Source organism: Nuphar pumila, chromosome 5, assembly GCF_984573655.1.
Source record: "Nuphar pumila chromosome 5, dmNupPumi1.hap1.1, whole genome shotgun sequence".
NCBI lineage: Eukaryota > Viridiplantae > Streptophyta > Magnoliopsida > Nymphaeales > Nymphaeaceae > Nuphar > Nuphar pumila.
In genome coordinates this window covers 78,483,041-78,502,535 of record NC_143253.1, presented here as the reverse complement: position 1 = coordinate 78,502,535, position 19,495 = coordinate 78,483,041, and the positions used below count along the sequence as shown (strand labels likewise).

The 19,495-nt window shown below is 35.6% G+C and overlaps 1 pseudogene; it reads right to left on the bottom strand.

Moving 5' to 3' along the window:
* The window catches only part of LOC149837774 (putative sugar phosphate/phosphate translocator At3g17430), a 34,085-nt pseudogene that overhangs the window by 9,407 nt on the left and 5,183 nt on the right, over positions 1-19,495 (bottom strand).

The window sequence follows — 19,495 nt, the reverse complement described above, 5'->3', positions numbered from 1 at the left end:
TTTGCAATAACATTGAATCTTCTTTTCTGGCCATATCGAGGATTTATCCTTCAGTCTTTTGGTTGGCCAATAAAAAGAATTTGAATTTTGAATCTCTTTTCGCAAAAGCTTCACTCTTTTGGAAGTAATGCTGAAGGTAAACTGAGGTAAATACTTTAAGCAATAAGATTTTGAAATCAGCAAATAATTTGATTGACAAATTGACAAAATGTTCTTGAAATTCTAGGTGAAAGAGAGCGTTTGAGGTCCGGCTCAACACATCCGTGACGAAAATCCTCCTCTCTTTTTCTCTAAAAAGAGAGACTCAGACTTAGCCCTTACTTGAATGGGAAATGGAAATTACTCCTCTCTTCCCTGAAGAGGAGGTGTTTGCAAAATGAACTTTCGAAGAGAAATTAAGCTTTCGTCAAAGCTCCATAATATTAGGCTTCTCTTATGGAAAGGGACCGATAATAGTGAGGTCAAAAAATTGGGTCATGAAAGCACGAGTCCAACACACTCTCCCTAAAAAGAGGGTCCTCCATGACGAAAATGGCCTAGTAGAAAAATTGGGGTGGCCACAAGGAAAGTGAGTCTTCGTCGGGTCTCTCCCTTTAAAAGGGTTCCTTGTGTGAAATTGGAAATTGTTTTGCAAATAGTTCACAAAGGCATGAGTCCCTTCAAATTCTCCCTGAAAAGGGGCTAAGTGAACGAATTGAATAGCATGCGAAAAGAACGAGCTCCCTCGAACTCTCCCTAAAAAGGTCTCTCGCAAGAGAAAATGATTGAAATTTGGATATTGAGCCAATAGGCGTAATGAATACGACCATGATTGGCAAAATGTGACCCGTAGGTCGAAAAATGATTGAGATAGAATTGGTAACCCGAAGGTTTGAAATTGGATGACCTAACAGTCAAAATTGGGAATTGGTTGATCGAAAGGTCAAAATTGTGTGACCCGGAGGTCAAAATTGAGAATTGAGTGACCCGAAGGTCGAAAATTGGAAATTGAGTGACCTAGAGGTCAAAATTGGGAATTGGGTGACCTGACGGTCGAAATTGAGAATTTGGTAATTGGAATTGAGAATTGGAAATTGGGTGGCCCGGAGGTCAGAATTGAGAATTGACTGACCCAAATATTTAAATCAGGAATTGGTGGGCAAAAGGTCAAATTTGAGAAATTGACTGACCCTGAGGATCAAAGTGACTTGGATCAACATAGGAGAATAAATGGCTCGAGTCAAAGCTCGAATAACGTAAAGAGATCACGAGTCGGAACACTGATCAACAAAGGAAAATAAAGAACTCGAATCATAGCTCAAATAAGGTAAAGAGATCATGAGTCGGAACTCGGATCAACAAAGGAAAATGAAGAGCTCGAATCAGAGATCAAATAAGGTAAAGAGATTATGAGTCGAAACTCGGATCAACAAAGGAGAATGAAGAGCTCGAATCTGAGCTCGAATAAGGTAAAAAGATCACGAGTCGGAACTCAGATCAACAAAGGAGAATGAAGAGCTCGAATCTGAGCTCAAATAAGGTAAAGAGATCATGAGTCAGAACCCGGATCAACAAAAGAAAATGAAGAGCTTGAATCTGAGCTCGAATAGGGTAAAGAGATCATGAGTCAGATCGTTTCAACAAAGGAGAATAAAGAGCTCGAATCTGAGCTTGAATAAGGTAAAGAGATCACGAGTCGAAACTTGGATCAACAAATAAAAATGATATAAGGGAAAACCCGAGTCGGAACTCGGCTCTTCAAAAGAAAAAGTAATTTAAAGGAAAACCTGAGTAAGAATTCAGGTCTTCAAAACAAAAATGATTTGAAGGAAAACCAGAGTCGGAACTTATTTTTTTCAAAGACCGACTTAAAAGTTGGATTTTGAAAATAGTACCAGTTCAAGCACTGGATTGTGAAATAATACCAGTTCGAGCATTGGATTTTGAAATAATACCAGTTCGAGCACTGAATTTTGGTTCAGTATTAATGGTTGTTTTTCAATTTTGAATAACAATTAGGAATTGTGATGGGACTGTTTGTTGAAATCCCAATACTGACGAGATTGTTATTAATGCAGTTGAATGCAAATTGATGCACATGAATGCATAAGTGTGTGAAATGAGGAATTTGTTTATCCCGCCTGCATATAGAACAAAATTTTAAAATGCCCCAATGTAACTGGGAAAAGAAAGTTCGATCCTTATTGAAAAAAAAATAGAAGGATTACAAGGGAAGAATAGATGCTTCAAGTATAGAACTTTTTCAAGTGTCGAGCATTAATGGGATATGGTAATTTCACCCCATCGGCGTTGATGAGCCGATATGAGTTGCGGGGTAATGCTTCTTTGACGACATATGGACCTTCCCAATTTGGTGACCATTTCCCGCCGGGATGATGCTTGAGATAGGCTGTGGATCGAAGTACTAAATCATTGACTTTGAATCTTCTTTCGATGACAGACTTCACATATTGCCTGACTATTCTCTCGCGATAGGATTGAGCATGTTCTGCTGCTTTTAGCCTTCTCTCATCGAGCAAGTCTAGCTGTACCAGTCGCTGCTGCTGGTATTGATCGAGAGGTAGTTCTAGAAGTGATGCAAATTTTAAAGCGGGCTTCTGGACATGTAAAGGCAACACTACTTCTGTTCCATAGACCAATTCTGATGGAGTAGCATTTGTTGGAGTGCGAATGGTGGTCCGGTAGGCCCATAGTGCATCGTGGATCTTCTCATGCCAGTCACGGCCTGTTTCTACAGTTCTCTCCAAGATACGAATTAAAATCTTGTTGGTAGCTTCTGCCTGACCATTCTCTTGAGGATAGTAGGAAGCGGAAAAATGATGATAGATTTTGAATTTTGAGCAGAAAGTCTTCATCTTTTCATTCTTGAAATGACTGCCATTATCTGACACAATGTCATGTGGGATGCCGAAACGGCATAGAATGCTCTTGTGGATAAAAGAGACTATGTGTCGGCCTTCTACTGTACGAAGAGTGATAGCTTCTACCCACTTGGTGAAATATTCTGTTATGGTAAGGAAGTTTTTGTGGCCATTTGAAGCAAAGGGAGTGATGGGACCTACGACATCAATGGCCCACATGGAAAATGGCCATGGAGAAACAACAGATTGCAAATATGTTGTTGGAGCATGAATAGAAGGTGCATGTATCTAGCATTAGACACACTTCTTCACAAAATGATAACAGTCTTGCTGCATGGTCTTCCAATAGTAACCTGCTCTGATGATCTGCTTGACAAGGGTTTGGTAGCCGACGTGGCCACTATAAATGCCTTCGTGTGCTTCTCGCACGACTTCTTTGGCTTCGTCTTCGTCTAAGCATCTGGAATACTCAAAACTGAATCCACGACGATAGAGGACATTGGCCAAAATGAAATATCAGGTAGACATACGCTGGATTGCTCGCTGCTCTTTCTTTGAGAGTTCTGGAGGAAATTCACCGGTTTCTATAAAAGTTTTGATATTGTAATACCAAGGCTTCTTCTTTTGCTCAACCTGGTTTACTTGCTTTGTTGGAAGGAAGGCAGGTTGGTCAAGTCTGCCGATTTCAAAAGAGCGACAAGATTCTCCATTCTTGAATGCCATAATAGAACCTAGGCTGGCTAGGCTATCAACCACTTGATTGAAATCTCTCTTGATATGTAAGAGCTGAAATTCTTCGAACTTGCTGACAAGAGCTGAAATGATTTTCTGATAGGGAAGTAGCTTTTGATCTTTGACTTGCCATTCGGCTCGGACTTGATTGACAACAAGTAATGAGTCGCCGTAAGCATGCACTCTCTTGACATTGAAGTCTAGTAGAATTTTTAGTCCTTGGATCAGGGCTTCATACTCAGCCTTATTGTGGGTGCACTGAAAATCTAACTTGAGAGAAAATGGAATCATCTCCTTCTCAGGAGTGATTAATAAGATCCCAATGCCTATTCCCACCATATTCTTGAAACCATCGAAAAATAAATTCCAGATTGGGTATTGTTAGATACTGCAAATTTGCTTGTCCAGAAAATCATCTTCGACTTTCACTTCTTCTGCCAAGGGAAAATTTGCCAATTGATCTGCAATTGCTTGACCTTTGATTGATTGTTGTGAGACATATTCTAAGTCATACTGCATCAGTAAGACTTGCCATTTGGCAACTCGTCCGCTGAGGAAAGGTTGCTCGAAGATGTACTTGAGAGGATTGAGTTTAGACAAGATTTTGACTTCAGATGCCAGCAAGTAGTGTCTTAGCTTCTGACACATCCACACCAGAGCTAGGCAGGTCTTCTCTATTTGAGAGTATTTCTTTTCATAGTCTATGAAAGTCTTACTCACATAATAAATGGCGTGCTCTATAAGGTTGTCTTCTTTATACTGTGCCAAGAATCCGTCGCATGCGACTTGATTGACTGAGATGTATAGCAAAAGGGGTTTTCCCAGTTCTGGCGACTTCAGGATGGGAGGATTGAGGAGATACTTCTTGATCCGATTGAACGATTGCTGACATTCTGGTCCCCATTCAAACTTAACTCCTTTTCTGAGCAAGTGGTTGAAAGTTTCGCATCTTATTGCCAAATTGGAAATAAATCATCTGATTGATTGCATGCGTCTCTGAAGGCTACGCAGTTCTTTGAGTTTTTTCAGGGGTGGCATATCAATGATAGCCTTTGCTTTGGCTGGGTCAACTTCAATTCCCTTTTTGCTGACCAGAAAACCCAACAGTTTGCTTGATTCGACTCCAAAAACACACTTTTGGGGGTTAAGCCTTAACTTATAAAGAATGAGTCGCTTGAAAACTTGATCAAGGGCTTCGAGGTGATCTTCTTCATCTTTGGATTTCACGAGAAAATACCTTTTGAAAATCTGAGATTTTTCAAGTGATTCTGAAGTAAATGTGATAAGGGAATGAAGAAAATGAAAAAGTTGAATTTTAACTTAGAACTTGAGATTAGTTCTAAAAAGATGTTTGAAGTTCTAAGTTTTTTAAACAATTAGAGTTTGGAAAAATAAATCTTGACTTTGAAAAGAATGATTTGAAGCTGAGAAAAGAAAGGAAGTTTCAAAGTCAGAAATGGATTTTGAATTTAAATTTTGAACCAGGATTTAGGAGAGGAAATGAAATTTGAAATGGAATTGAATTCCAGATTCGAAGTTTGAAATCAAAATGGGAATTGAGAAATCGAAATTGAGTTTGAAAAAAATAGAAATGGGGTTTAAGAGATCTAGATGGGATATGAGAAATGGAATTGGTTTTTGAAATTTGGAAATCAAGATAGACTTGGATTTGAAATCTGGCATCCTAAATGGAATTTGGATCTGAAGTCTGAGATCCAAGATGAAGTTGAATTCTGGAATCTTAAATGGAATTGGATCCGAAGTCTGGAATCCAAGATGAGATTGAATTTTGGAATTCTAAATGGAATTGGATTCAAAGTCTGAGATCCAAGATTGAGTTGGATTTTAGAAATCTGGATCCAAAGTAGGATTGGGTTCTAATTTTAGAATTGGATTTTGAAAGTCCAAAATGGTACTCTTGAAGATGGATTTGGGTTTTTGGAAAACCCAAATTAAATTTAACACTTAGGAAAAAAATCAATTTTTGAGATTCAGAATCAAACTCAAAACTTTGATTTTGAATTTTTGAGAGTCAAGACTTTGAAGATAAAGAACAAACTTGATTTTAAAGTTTGAATTTGAAATCAAAAGATGAATCAGAAATTTCAAAGTTAAATTGAACTTTGAAATTTGATTTGAATTGAAAATTAAAGTTTAAATACAAAATGAATTTGAAATTTCAAAGTCAAATTGGACTTTGAAATTGAATTTTGAATCTTGAAATGAGATAGAATTGAATTTGAATCTATAAATAAGAATTGATTTGAGAAATGAAGAAGATACTCAATAATCACTTGGAGTTTTGAAAAAGGAATTTTAAAAATATGGTATAATTCTATCCTAAATGATGAAATGAGTTGAAGGATTTTGAAATTGAGTTTGGAAAGCATATTTCATTCTTTAAATGAATGTAAATAAGATTGAGGATATAATACATTCCTGACTATGGTCATTGAATGTATTATATAATAATCCTATTTGAATTCAGATGAAGAATAAAATATATTTTGGTGCTTTTATAGAGTTTAAAATGAAATTAACTCTCAATATATCCTGACTATGGCCATCGATATATATTTTGAGTTAATTTTAAGCTAAACCCTGATAAAAGAAGAAAATATTTTAAAAATATGATGATTTTTTAAGAGGGATCCAGTCTTATTCCATAAAAGATGAAAATCCTAAGTTTTGTTCACATCCTGACAATGGCCATTGATGTAAATCATCAACTTAGGATTTAATCACCTTTTATTATAATGGTGCACGTGCCATTCGTGTTCCCATTCATGAATTTTTTTTGAAAAATAAAAGAAAAATAATGAAACAAAGGGTATTTACATGCTCATTCATTCTATCTAAGACTGAAATGTAGAGTTTTCATTAATATCTAGCTTATTACAATACTGGAATTGAATTTGAAATTACAAGTCTTTGATTCTAAGAAAGAAAATAACATTTTCCATGCATCTCCTGCGAAACAGGGTTAGCACACAATAAAATACCAAATATGAAAGAAATGGAAGATATGTGACCCTACTCCTATTAATAAAAAGATGTTTATAAGTTAGCCTAAGTGGAATGCAAGTATTTGACAAGGAGATGTGTGCATTCTCAGAGAGATATAATGTATATACCTAAAAGGGTCATGCTTAGGCCTAATGCCAAATACACATAAAGCGACATGATACAGGGGGAGTTGTGATGCTGTAAACAATTCAAATCATGACACAAAGTCTAAGAATGCGTATATCGGTTGAGAAGGACCCCATTTGGTTCCTATGACAGACATCAACTTGATGCTTTAACAAAACTGATGTTTTTCCCACAAATTGGAAGAAACTTGATACTAGAAGAGATAAAACTTTTACAGCTAATCCTAAACATGAATGTCGGCAAACCATGTATATATATATATATCTATATATATATATATATATATATATATATAAAGGTTGGAAAAAGAGGCCAGTGAGACTTGTGATACAGTGATATACATAGACAAGCCTGCAAATGGGAGGTGCACAAAGAGTTATGCACAAATGACAATGTGTAAGTGCTGAAGGTGAAAAAGGGGATGGTGTATACACAGTGGCAACAGGATTGCAGCATAGTGTGTATATAGGTGCAAAAAGTTATAGCAGATATATGAGACAGTGTATGTTCAAATGAGGTGCTGAAGATGACAGACACTTACCTCAACTAGCGATTGGAATCAGGCCTTAGGCTTTTGGCTCAGCACATCACGATCTGCAACTGGAGATTAGAATCAGACCTCTGATTTTATCTTTAGTAGATCAAGATTCATACAGCAAGTTAAAACTTGGTTCTACTCCACAGAAGCATCAAGGCTTGATATGATGAAATTCGTTCCTCCAACTGCTTTGGGAGCATTCAGGATTGTGGGAATGATGGCGATCGGGCTGATTTAAGTTTGCGGGTGCTAAAGTCATGTGAGATTTATGACTATAGCTCAAGCTCCTTGATCTGGGGCCCTATTTGATGATTCAACTACAGGCGATGGAAAATGTGAGAATTCATGAATCTGGTACAGAATGAAGGACCAGGAACTCAATGTCTGAGATCAGACCACCTTGCTTCAGCCACTAGCTACCGCTGTCATATTAGCTTGAACTGGAACTGCTGTTGCGAATCTGAGTGAGGCTAGACGAGGCCTTAACATGATGAAGACAGATTTAAAACCAGTGTCTAGATGTACTTCTCAACGATACCAGAAATCTGGTTTTTAATTTAAATACATCGTGGATGGGTGCAAAGAACCTCACTCCATCAAGAGCTTGGTAGATACTTGCAGCAAACATATTGTGAGTGTTTTGCATCTTTTGTAATGAAAATCTGGACGGCTCAATTTAAGATGAAGCACGGTATTTATCCACAAACCTCCACCAGAACTTAGTGTCATTGTCAATAGGTATATACTACTGGTGACACATATATCATGCTAACCCTTAAGTACACATTCCTGGCTCATACATGATCAATTTTCTGGTGGGGCTTGGTGGCTAACATGAGGCATGCTTCTAGTTCGCCACCAATCCAAAAAAAAAAAAGGGGCAGGACCTTGACACTTGGGACATCAAAAGACAACCTATTGGAAATGAGGGATTGCACTCTTGGATGGGTGATGCCGAGACAGATGGTATAGAGAATGGACCAGGTGGAATGATTCTATAACTTAATTCAGGGGAAAAAAAATTGCAGGAAAGTAAATTGAAACGAAATAAGAAACAAGGCATATTATGCCCTTTAAAACTTTTACAGATGCAATGAACCACAATTGTGGTAAATAACCAGTGAAATAAAATGGTGTTGATCATACAGTAGAATAATCCAAACCAAACAAACTTGGAAGGACTTTGGATGCCATGACCAATCGAATGTCAAAATGTAGTCAAAATGAACCAAACACATTAAACAAAGTGGAATAAAGGCCTTCAAATGCTATGAAACGTAATCAAAATAGAATAGGAAATCAATCAACACAGGAAAATGATATGATGAAATATCCTACAGGAATCACAAAATAATGGAAGCATGATATATTATTCATAAATAAAAAAAGAAAAGAAAAGAAAAAAGGAAATACCATAATCCCTTGATTAAGCATGATTTGTTTGCCACTTACCACAGATAATCTGCCAGAGACCTGATGGCAATGCCGACAAGAAGGACCGTAAGCCCCATCTATCCATGAGGCAATTTTGGTTGCCCTTGCTTGAATGGCCAGTACACAACAACACACCACCATGCATGTGCACGTCTGAGCAACAACACATCGATCCTAGTATCCAAATCTCATGTGGGTGTTCTCATTGGGGACCGATGCTGTAAAACGAGACTGTGGAAAACACAAGACATGATTTTGAATTTTGTTGAATGAGTTCGTTATGAGCAAATTTCATGGCCAACGAAAACACCTTCAGTAAATCCTAATTGCTTCCTGTTGTATTGTTTCAGAGAGAAATTAAAATTTGATTGGCTCTCAGCAGATCGAACCTGAATCCTCTTTCAATCTGGATTGACCAACATGTTACAATGGATACAAGATTGATGTTATGATGCAAAATCATGTACCCATGGTGAAGACATATGCAGGATGGGGCTAAAACAAGGAGTTAGTGCAAATGGCTTGAAGTAAGATGAGATGTGTTACAGGAACCATGTAGAAGTCAAATGTGATGCTCAAAATGAAGCGTATGCCCAGGAAAATACAAAATGCTAGATAAGGTAAGGATGCTAAATCGAATTCTCTGTCGTGTTGGGTGCACTGCAGTGGATCAGACCTATGCAGATGCTGAAATCATGACATCGTCGATGATTCAATGAGATGCCTGAGTATTAATGCCGATTCAGATCAGATGCAATTGGTGAAGATTACATGCGCCACAAAAACAATGATACTTGACCACGCTGGTGATGCAGGGGGGGGTATGAATGATAAACAAAATGTTGTGAACATCATAAGGCAGGAAATAGATGCAAACAGGATCGAACCAAAAGAAAAAATCAAAATATAAACCGATTATCGAGAATGGGGTCAGAAATCGAATGTAAATAGAGATTTGTAATAATGAAAGGAAATCCAAAATCATAAGATCAATTAGATTAGAATTGTAAGCAAAACAACAAAAGGGGAAAGAGAAAAAGAAAAAAAATGAAAATATGTTGGAATGAAACATTCCTATTAATGTTGCCATTTGTAAGTTGATTCTACTATGAGTAGATCGGTGCTACAAAGAGGCTTGCTAAAAAAGTAAATAACTCAGAAATTCATAAAACAGGAAGAAAGAGGAAAGTGAAAGAAACCCTTACCGTGACTTCGTTGTGGGATTCGTCGGCTTCCTTCAGTTATTTAGGGGGAAATCGATGGAATAAGAAGGAGAGGAAGAAGAGTCAAAGAGGAGGCGTGTGAACCTGGAAGGATGAAGGCGGTAGATCGAAGAGGAGAGGGGTGCGGGGGTGAAGAGGTGGTCGAGAGAGAGAGAGAGAGTGAGAGAGAGAGAGAGAGAGAGAGAGAGAGAGAGGGAGAGAGAGAGAGACAGAGAGAGAGAGACCACATTTTATGAAAAATCGAGTTAGGATTTTCTCTTTTTTTTCAAAACAAGTCCTTTAATTTTATAAAAATTTCCAAAATGAGGCTCTTTTATAAGATTTTTCAAAAAAGATAGATTTAAAATGGCGATTTTTCAAAAGGTGGTTCTAAGAGCTTATTTTTTTGTATTTTCTTTGTGTTTTCTAATTTTTTGTGTTTTTGAAATAAAACTCTAAAAAACTAAGAATTTTAAACTAATTTTGCAAAATTTTAAAAATATTTACAAAAGAAGGGTTTTCTGAGAAATCGGGGTTATTTTTGGAAAATTTTCTTCAGAAAACAGGTTTGGATCTAGGTTTTGAGAAAATATTCGAGTTTTGAACCTCGAATCGAGAAATACAACGCAGTGGATCCAAACGGATACCGGACGAACTGTCTGAGCCTTTCAAAAGGTTATTTTGGTAATTTTGAGAATTTGGTTTAAAAATTGGATGACAGCTCAAATTTGGATTTTGATATTAGATCCGGATCCGAAATCGAGTCAGATATATAAGATGAATTTAATTTCAGTAAAATTTGAGAAATAAACTGGAATTTAGATTTAAAACTGACTCAATTACCCAAAAATGGGGGCAAAGGGCAAAAAAAAAGGAAATATTTATAAAATTTTTAAAAATTTGGGGTGTTCACACATATCTATCACTCATTTTCTGCACCTTGATTCACCTATACCCTGTACCATTTACTTCCATCAAGCATTTTTTCTAACAATCGCTTCATTATGTAGTTGCTATTCCCACTCCCATTAGCATCTTCATCACTATCTGGCATAGCCACATACATCAACTATCATTTTTACACCACTCCCTAACACCAGCCCATTATTTCCACCTTTCACCCATCGCACTGCCACAGTCACACCTCCCTACCCATTTTCCACCATTTCTGCACCTATGTCACATATATTCAATAGATGATCACTGCTATACCCTATGCATAGCATTGTACCTATGTGTTGCATCTCTCCACTGCTCCAGTAGGTTTCATTGTGTTGTCACCAGCCCCAGCATCTTCACTTAACATCTTCTTCAACATACAACACTGTTACGACAATGAAGCCATACATGATACGTCAAGTACAAGGTTTTGATGATGAGCAAGTGGAATCAACTGCATTTCAGCTAAGGCTATGAAGAAATTGAAGATTTCAGTGAAGAATCCTTGAAGACTAGTGTGCAAATGTTTAATTCATTAAAAGTCTTAGATTCTTGTAAGAGCCTTACTTAGAGTGCATATTTAGGTTGCATTTCACCTTAAAAGTCTTTAGAAAAACTTTTCTAAAAGAAACTCTTTTGAAACTCTTTTTAGAAAACTCTTTTCTTAAATTTTCATGTTTATTAGTCGACCAATAGACTTATCAGTCGACTAATCCTTTCGCGCCATATTTTCTAAAAAGTCATTTTTGTCAAATTAGTCGACCGAAGGTTTTATCAGTCGACTGGACAGAATGTATGTTTTCTGGAAAATTAGTAGCAGTCAACTAATGATTTTTCAGTCGACTGAACAAAACATGTGTTTTCTGTAAATTTTAGCAGCAGTAGACTAATGCTTTTTATCAGTCGACCGAACAGAATGTTTGTTTTTCAGAACTTTTTAGCAGCAGTCGACTAAAAGGTTTTTCAGTCTGCTGATGATATTATCAGTCGACTAACTTTTCTCAAGTCGACTAAGTTTCAAAAGTTCAGATTTTCAAACGGCTCGATTAACAGATCAGTCGACCGACGATAAATGTCAGTCTACTAATAACTAACTATTAGTCGACTAACTGATGTTTCAGTCGACTAATTTTGTCATTTTCCTGAAACTTCAAAAAGGCGCGTCTTTTCATTTTTCAAACATTTTGATCGTTCGAAATGGACCATTTTGACACCCTTTCATACTCTCAACGTATGAAATCTTTTAACTATAAATATGAGTGCATTTTACACTAAAAAACAACAATTCAATCGATTTGAATCTTGCTTTTCACTCTTATTCATTCAAGTATTTGTTTTCTCACTCACGTGACATTTGCACTTCATTTTTTCACTCAAATCACTTTGAGAGATAGTGAATTCGTGAGTAGAGTGTTTCAACAACCTCAAAAGCCAATTGCATCTCATTAGCATTCAAAAGGAAGGCTCATAGGTTGTATTGTAAGTTGTTATTTCTTTTGTGTAAAAAGAAGGACTCCTTGGTGTAAAGGAGTTGTTTGCTTTCAGTAGGTTTGTCACTGAAAGTGGGACCGGTTATGGTCTGTGTGATCTTGTAGTTTACAAGGTTGATAGTGGAAAATCTCAAGCGGGTTTTGCTTGGGGACTGGATGTAGGTCGGGTTTGACCGAACCAGGATAAAATCTTGTGTTCTTTGTGTGTTTGCTTTGAGATTTGCAAAATCATTCAATATTCCGTAGAAAGTTTTAAAAGCACTATTCACCCCCCCTCTAGTGCTCGTTGCCTCGATCCTAGTGCACTTTCATTTGGTATCAGAGCAAGGTTTGCTATTACTTTGATTTGACCATCATCTAGCATGGCAACTACAACATCTCAGCACAAAGAAGGAAGCTCCTCTGTTCGTCCTCCTGTCTTCGACGGAACAAACTATGGATACTGGAAAGTAAGAATGACAATATTCCTGCAATCCATGGATCTAGATATCTGGAGAGTTGTTTCAGAAAAGTACCAAACTCCATCAATTGATTTCAGCCGATGGACCGATGATGAAAAGAAGACTGCTTCACTTAATGCCAAGGCAATGAATGCCTTATATTGTGGCGTTGACAAGGTAGAGTTAAATCGCATCTCTCAATGCTCTACAGCTAATGAAATCTGGCATACTCTTCTCGTAACACACGAAGGTACGTCAAAGGTAAAGGAATCTAAAATTACTTCTTTAGTTCATAAATTTGAATTGTTCAAAATGAAGCAAAATGAATCTATATCGAACATGGTAACTAGAATGACCGATATAACTAACACTTTGAAATCCCTTGGAAAAGAATATTCAGAAGTGGATTTAGTCAGAAAGATTCTAAGGTGTTTAACTCCTGAATGGGAGAGAAAAACCACTGCTATTAAAGAAGCAAATGATCTCAATACTCTTACTCTTGAAGACTTAGTTGGTAACCTAATGGCATATGAGGTCCAACTTCAAGACAGACAAGAAGAAGAGCCTAAAAAGAAGTCTCTTGCTTTTAAGGCTACTTCTAACTCAGAAAATTCTGAAGAAGATGAAGATGAAGATATTGCCCTCATCACAAGGCAATTCAGAAGATTCATCAAAAAAGGAAGATTTCAAAGAAAGGCAAAGAAAGCAGATTCTTCCATTCCCAATGAAGTAAAGTGCTTTAACTGCAAAAAGGCAGGACATATCAAGAAAGATTGTCCTCTTCTCAAATTCAAGCCCAAGGACCAATTCAAGAAGAAAAAGGCATTTCAAGCATGTTGGGATGATAGTGACTCCTCTTTCGATGAAGAATCAAATAAAGAAGTTGCCAACATGTGTTTTGTAGCACAAGAAGATTCGGTAAGTCAATTTGACTATGATGAGTTATTTGAAGCATTTAATGATTTATATGCTAAATTTAAGAGTCTTAGTTCTAAAAATAAAGAGTTAAAAACTGAAAATTTAACTCTTGACTCTCAAAATAAAGTGTTACTGCAAGAAATAGAAGATCTCAAGAAGGAAAATTCTTGCCAGGCAATTGAGATAAAAGAAATTGGAGTTAGAACCAATCTCTTACAAAAGGAAATCTCTAGTCTTAAAGAAAAGTCAAATGATCTTCTTTCTATAGTGACCAAATTCACAAATGGTCAAAAGAATCTAGAAAAACTTCTTGGTTCTCAAAGATGCTCGGTTAATAAAACCGGATTGGGATATAGCTTCTTTGATACTCAAAATAGACCAAACTATGTGGTGAAAAATCAAAGACATTATTCTCAACCTTTTGTTCATAAAACTAAACTTTCTAGTTCTAATAGAAATGCATCTAGAAATGATTATTCTAGAAATGTTTATTCTAAATCCTTTTATAGAAAGAATATTTATTATCAAAGGAAACCAAAATCCAAATGGATATGGGTTCCTAAGACTAACTCTCATGGACCCAAAAATAGAAAGGGGTCAAATGCTCTGTTTTCTGATTTTGTTGTAGGTACACAACATAAGGAGCAAATGGATATTGGACAGCGGCTGTTCCAAACATATGACTGGAAGGCCGGAGTTATTTTCCACCCTCCAAAATAAGGATGGAGGAACCGTCACCTTTGGTGACAATAACAAGGGAAAAGTGATAGGTATTGGTAATATTGGTAATCCAAAATTTCCCTTGATAGAAAATGTTCTTTTAGTGGATGGTTTAATGCATAATTTAATATCTATTAGTCAATTATGTGATAAAGGTTTTCATGTTTCTTTTGAAAATGATTTATGCTTAATTTCTGATTTTCAATCTAAAAAGATCATTTTTAAAGGTAAAAGAAGAAACAATGTGTATGAACTATATCTAGATGAATTACCCTCTTTTAATGAAAAATGTCTTATTGTTTCAAATGAAATTCAATGGTTATGGCACAAGAGACTTGGACATGTTAATTTTAAAATTATTTCAAAATTATCCAAGAATGATCTTGTAAGAGGCCTACCTAGAATACCATATAAAAAGGATCACTTATGTGATGCTTGTCAAAGGGGTAAACAAATCAAGAGTTCTTTTAAAGCTAAAGATATAGTTTCAACAAAACGTCCTCTTGAACTTTTACATTTAGATCTATTTGGACCATCTAGAATTCAAAGTTTGAATGGTAGCAAGTATGCTTTTGTTATAGTAGATGACTATTCTCGGTTTACATGGGTGATTTTTCTAAAAAGCAAAAATGATGCTTTTTCAGAATTTTCTAAACTTTGTAGAAGAATTACAAATGAAAAATCTACATCTATTATTAAAATTCGTAGTGATCATGGTGGTGAATTTAAAAATGAATCTTTTCTAAAGTTTTGTGATTTACATGGTATCTCTCACAACTTTGCTTTTCCTAGAGCGGCTCCACAAAATGGAGTTGTTGAAAGAAAGAATAGAACTTTGCAAGAATGTGCTAGAACCATGCTTCAAAATAAAAATTTACCAAAATATTTTTGGGCTGAAGCAATTAATACAACATGTTATGTCTTAAATCGTGTTCTTATTCGACCAATTTTACATAAAACATGTTTTGAATTGTATTATGATCGTATACCAAAAATCTCATATTTCAAAAATTTTGGTAGTAAATGTTTCTTGTTAAATACCAAAGATAATCTTGATAAGTTTGATTCAAAATCAGATGAATCAATATTTCTTGGATATTCTTCTAGAAGTAAAGCATATCGTATTTTCAATAAAAGAATATCTTGTATTGAAGAATCTCTACATGTTGCATTTGATGAGAATTGTGAGCAGGTTATTCCTCTAAGCGAAGAAGAAGAAGCAATACTTCAAGTAGAACCCTTGATAGAGAGTACTTCTCAAGAAAATATTCCTCTTCAACCAGTTTGAAAAGAAGTTCCTAATCATCCACATGAACAAGTTATTGGTGAAATAAAGAGTGGTGTCCAAACTAGAAGGCAGTTAGAAAAATATATTGCAAATGTTGCTTTCATATCTAAATTAGAACCAAAGAATATCAATGAGGCATGTGATGATGAATTTTGGCTTTTAGCCATGTCTGAAGAACTTAACCAATTTACTAGGAATGATGTTTGGGATCTAGTTGATAGACCAAAGGATCATCCAGTAATTGGAACAAGATGGGTCTTCCGAAATAAGCTGGATGAAAATAGTGAAGTCATTCGTAACAAAGCAAGGCTAGTGGCACAAGGCTATAATCAAGAAGAAGGCATAGATTTTGATGAAACCTATGCACCAGTGGCTCGATTAGAGTCAATTCGTATGATGCTTGCTTTTGCTAGTTACATGAACTTCAAGTTATATCAAATTGATGTTAAGAGTGCATTTTTAAATGGACACATCAATGAAGAAGTTTATGTACAGCAACCCCCAGGCTTTGAAAATGAGAAATATCCAGAAAAGGTCTACAAATTGAAAAAAGCTCTGTATGGACTCAAACAAGCACCAAGAGCGTGGTATGAAAGACTACGAAATTTTCTAGAACAATTTGGTTTTTCCATTGGTCGGGTAGACTCCACTTTATTTATTAAACATTTTAATTCAGATATTCTTATTGTGCAAATTTATGTTGATGACATAATATTTGGTTCTACTAATGATTCTCTTTGTAAAGAATTTGCTAAGGCTATGCAGGAAGAGTTTGAAATGAGCTTGATGGGCGAATTAAACTACTTCCTTGGACTTCAAATAAAGCAAACTGAAGAAGGAATCTTCATCAATCAGGCTAAGTATACAAAAGAACTTCTCAAGAGATTTGGGATGGACTCATCGAAATCAAGAAGGAATCCTATGAGTACAACTACTTCTCTTGATAAAGATGAAAATGGTAAAAGTGTAGATACTAAGCTCTACAGAGGTATGATCGGATCTCTATTATACTTAACTACTAGTCGACCTGATATTATGTTTAGTGTTTGTATGTGTGCAAGATTTCAAGCTAATCCAAAGGAATCTCATTTAACTGCAGTAAAACAAATTCTTCGTTATTTGAAAGATACTTCATATTTCGGTTTGTTTTACCCAAAATCATCTTCCTTTGATTTAGTTTCATATAGTGATGCAGATTTTGCAGGAAGTAAATCTGATCGCAAGAGTACTAGTGGAACTTGTCATTTCTTGGGAAATTCCTTAGTCTCTTGGTTTAGTAAAAAGCAAAATTCAGTATCACTCTCAACAACTGAAGTTGAATATATAGCGGCTAGTTTAGCATGTTCACAAGTACTTTGGATGAAACAGACCTTAAAAGATTTTGGTTTGAATTACTCCACAACAACTATTTATTGTGATAACACTAGTGCTATAAATCTCTCGAAAAATCCTATTCAGCACTCAAGAACTAAGCATATTGAAGTTAGACATCATTTTTTAAGAGATCATGTGTTAAAAGGAGATATTTCGTTAAATTTTATTTCCACTAAAGAACAACATGCCAATATCTTCACTAAACCTCTTAAAAATGAAGATTTTATGAGAATTAGGAGAGAACTAGGTATTTGCTTGTTTTTGGATTTATAAAAATGCTGATTTTTGAACAAAATCTCAAAATCGCACTATATTAGTCGACCGATAAAATTCTAGTCGACTGGTGTTTTTATATTTTGGAATGTATCGCATCATATTAGTCGACCGATATATTTCTAGTCGACTGATGATTTTTTAGAATGAGTTACAATTCAGAAGGATGTAACTGCCATTAAGGATTTGCTAAACTCTCTTTTCTGATCTTTGAAAAACTTACTTTATGGGTTGTAATATTTTTAAACTTATAATCTCTATTTTGCTTATGCTATTTTTGCCCTTACTCTTTTTGATTCTGACAAAGGGGGAGAAAAAGATAAAGATAACATTACTTTGAAATTGCAAGGAGATCTTGAGAAAAAGATGATAGCAATTACATTACAGGAGATCTTGCATGAGAAATGCAAAATTAAGAGAAAAAGAAAGCTTTGAATGAATGTATTTCTAAATACATGAATACATGATGAATGGAAATGCAAACCAATCAATATGTTATATATGCTTTAAATGTGCTAACTTTTAATGTTTTGTAGCATATTGATAGGGGGAGTAAAATCTCCATCTATGCATCTAAATGCTTCATCTTTGATTAAGTTTGTCATCATCAAAAAGGGGGAGATTGTTACGACAATGAAGCCATACATGATACGTCAAGTACAAGGTTTTGATGATGAGCAAGTGGAATCAACTGCATTTCAGCTAAGGCTATGAAGAAATTGAAGATTTCAGTGAAGAATCCTTGAAGACTAGTGTGCAAATGTTTAATTCATTAAAAGTCTTAGATTCTTGTAAGAGCCTTACTTAGAGTACATATTTAGGTTGCATTTCACCTTAAAAGTCTTTAGAAAAACTTTTCTAAAAGAAACTCTTTTGAAACTCTTTTTAGAAAACTCTTTTCTTAAATTTTCATGTTTATTAGTCGACCAATAGACTTATCAGTCGACTAATCCTTTCGCGCCATATTTTCTAAAAAGTCATTTTTGTCAAATTAGTCGACTGAAGGTTTTATCAGTCGACTGGACAGAATGTATGTTTTCTGGAAAATTAGCAGCAGTCAACTAATGATTTTTCAGTCGACTGAACAGAACATGTGTTTTCTGTAAATTTTAGCAGCAGTCGACTAATGCTTTTTATCAGTCGACCGAACAGAATGTTTGTTTTTCAGAAGTTTTTAGCAGCAGTGGACTAAAAGGTTTTTCAGTCTACTGATGATATTATCAGTCGACTAACTTTTCTCAAGTCGACTAAGTTTCAAAAGTAAAGATTTTCAAACGGCTCGATTAACAGATCAGACGACCGACGATAACTGTCAGTCTACTAATAACTAACTATTAGTCGACTAACTGATGTTTCAGTCGACTAATTTTGCCGTTTTCCTGAAACTTCAAAAAGGCGTGTCTTTTCATTTTTCAAACGTTTTGATCGTTCGAAATGCACCGTTTTGACACCCTTTCATACTCTCAACGTATGAAATCTTTTAACTATAAATATGAGTGCATTTTACACTCAAAAACAACAATTCAATCGATTTGAATCTTGTTTTTCACTCTTATTCAGTCAAGTATTTGTTTTCTCACTCACGTGACATTTTCACTTCAGTTTTTCACTCAAATCACTTTGAGAGATAGTGAATTCGTGAGTAGAGTGTTTCAACAACCTCAAAAGCCAATTGCATCTCATTAGCATTCAAAAGGAAGGCTCATAGGTTGTATTGTAAGTTGTTATTTCTTTTGTGTAAAAAGAAGGACTCCTTGGTGTAAAGGAGTTGTTTGCTTTCAGTAGGTTTGTTACTGAAAGTGAGACCGGTTATGGTCTGTGTGATCTTGTAGTTTACAAGGTTGATAGTGGAAAATCTCAAGCGGGTTTTGCTTGGGGACTGGATGTAGGTCGGGTTTGACCGAACCAGAATAAAATCTTGTGTTCTTTGTGTGTTTGCTTTGAGATTTGCAAAATCATTCAATATTCCGCAGAAAGTTTTAAAAGCACTATTCACCCCCCCTCTAGTGCTCGTTGCCTCGATCCTAGTGCACTTTCATTTCAACATACAACACCATAACATCATCATATTCATTTCTGCAACTGCCTGTACATTCTAACTTTACACATATTGTGGCATACCCTGCAACAGTA